Below are 2,782 nucleotides of genomic sequence, written 5' to 3'. Positions count from 1 at the left end.
ATTCCCCCTGCCAGCCGCTCCCCACACCCTAAAGGTAACACCCTTCTGAATTCTAACACCATACCGTGAGTGTCATTTTTAGTGTCTCTGCAGTAGTCTATGGATGGACCATATTTTATGTAATAACCATTCCCTATTTTTCCAATGTTGGACCTTAAAGAGGCTTTTTAATTTAATTTAATTTAATTTAATTTTTATTTATTTATTTGAGAGAGAGAGACAGAGATAGCTAGAGAGAGCACAAGCAGAAAGGAGAGGGAGAAGCAGGCTTCCCGCAGAGCAGGAAGCCTGATGTGGGGCTCAATCCCAGGACCCTGGGATCATGACCTGAGCTGAAGGCAGACGCTTAACTGACAGCCACCCAGGCGCCCCGATGCTTTTTAAATTTTTAACTGTAAGACCTTTCACATCTCTATCTCCTTAGAATAAACTTCCTGAGGTGGAATTTCAGGGGCAAATGGTGTGATATTTTAAAAGATTCTTTTTTTTAAAGATTTTATTTATTTATTTGACAGAGAGACACAGCGAGAGAGGGGACACGAGCAGGGGGAGTGGGAGAGGGAGAAGCAGGCTTCCCGCGGAGCAGGGAACCCCATGCAGGGCTCGATCCCAGGACCCCAGGATCACGACCCGAGCCGAAGGCAGACGCCCAACGATTGAGCCACCGAGGAACCCCAAAAGATTCTTGATTCTAATTGCTTTCCAGGAACTTTATGTCAATTTACAATCCCACCAGCAATGTGCAAGAGCATCTGCCTCACTGTCCATGGTCTACGTTGAGGAATAACAGATCTTTTTAAATCTTTGCCAATCTATATACTTTGCATGTTCTGTCATTACTAGTGAGGTAGAGCAAAACACTATTTGACCAATTATATTTCTTTTCCTGTGAATTATTTCTTCAAACCTTTGCCAAGGCCTCTATTAGGGTCACTGTGTTTTTCTTATCCGTTTATATAAGTTCTTTATACAATAAAGATAATGACCCTTTGCCATACTTGTATATCTTTTTTCTTTGATATGTATTATTTAATTTGTTAATTATACCTTTGTCATATAGAAATTCTTAGGGTTTATGTAGTAAACTCGACCTACTTGGTGTTTTTTTTTCCTACTGGTTTTCAGTTTAGAAAGTCTTCCTATGTCCAAATTTCAGATGCATAATTATCTATATTCTATTTTAGGGCTTTTTCAATTTGATTTTTTTGAACTTTCAACTAATCATCTAGTATTTCAGTTGATGCATGGTGGTAGGTCTCAAATTTTAATGGACATCACTATCAGTGCTTGTTAAAAACTCAAATATTTCTGAACTCTATCTCCCTGAGATTTTGATTCTGTAGGTATGGGGTGGGGTTCACAAACCTGCATTTGTTACAATCACCCCAGCTGATTACATTGCAGATGGGCCCTTATCCATTTTTAAGAAATTCTTTTTCTTAAAGATTTTATTTATTTATTTGAGAGACAGAGCATGAGCAGGGGGGAGGGTCAGAGGGAGAGGGAGAAGCAGACTCCCTGCTGAGCAGGGAGCCCCACACAGGACTCTATCCCAGGACCCAGGGATCATGACCTGAGCCGAAGGCAGACGCTTAAGGGACTGAGCCACCCAGGCGCAGCCCACATTTTGAGAAATTCTTACAGAATGCAGTGTAATCTGCCTTAGTACAGAGACTTAGTGCCTCCCATCTGGATGACTGTAGCAGTCTCCCTCAACTTCCAGGCCACTACACCCTAAAATCTATCCTACACACAGCATCTAGAGTTCTGCTCCAGAAACATCTCATGAAAAACTCTTCATTAGCTGCCTATTGTTAAGGAAACTAGATCAAGCCCCTCATCCAGCGCTCCAGGCCCTTCATTATCTTTCCTGACCTAGTGACCTAATAGGCCAGAAAGCTAACGACAGCTAACGACAGCCCTCCCATCTAGCCTGGCCTGCCTCCTCCTGGGCCTTGGACACAAATCACTCATTCTTGTTTTCCTGCTGCAGCTCCTACCTCTTCTCAGGTTATTCAAATCCTAAGCATTCAACTCAATTCTCACGTTCTTTTCCTTCCCTCACTATCCGGATTTTCACTGCTTTGCTAGAATTACCAAAGCCCATTATTGCATATTCTTTTGTTGTGAGTCTTCCCATGGGGTCACACAATTTAGAGGGCGTGGTCTGTGCATCTATTCCTCTCAGCCTCTAACGCAGTCACACCTGAAGAATGTGGTTAATGGAAGTGATTTTAATACATGTTATTTCTGAAAGCTAATGCCGTAGCCTCTCAGAAATCTCCTCTGGACCAAAGTGAGAATGACAGATTTCTAGAAACTTCACGTTGTGATTTGGTTTGCTGATAACCAAGTTAAGCAAAGGTTATCTTGGCTTCAGCTCTTATTTAACAATATTGCTTGTCACCTCTGACATGTCCATTTATTGACTTTTCTAGTTGAAGAGTCTAACCTTTTATTTATTATGGGATATTTCTTGCCCCTCTTACAAATGTGGTGATTTCTCTTTTATAGAAGAACATGCTTTATCAGATTAAATAAATATAAAAGGGTTAATGGCTAAATAATTACATTATAGCTTCCTTAATTTCTTTTCTCTCTTTACCCTTCAGGGTTCTGCCTTCTCAAATGACAAACTTGCTTTATTTTTATTTTTTTTTTGCGAGAGAGAGAATGAGAGAGAGCACAGAGGGAGGAGGGTCAGAGGGAGAAGCAGACTCCCTGCTGAGCAGGGAGCCCGATGTGGGACTCGATCCCAGGACTCGATCCCAGGACTCGATCC

This window comes from Mirounga angustirostris, unplaced genomic scaffold (genome assembly GCF_029215605.1).
Source record: "Mirounga angustirostris isolate CCGP_5_RB_7025 unplaced genomic scaffold, mMirAng1.0.hap1 SCAF_11, whole genome shotgun sequence".
NCBI classification, from domain to species: Eukaryota; Metazoa; Chordata; class Mammalia; order Carnivora; family Phocidae; genus Mirounga; species Mirounga angustirostris.
This window is presented reverse-complemented; position numbering follows the sequence as displayed.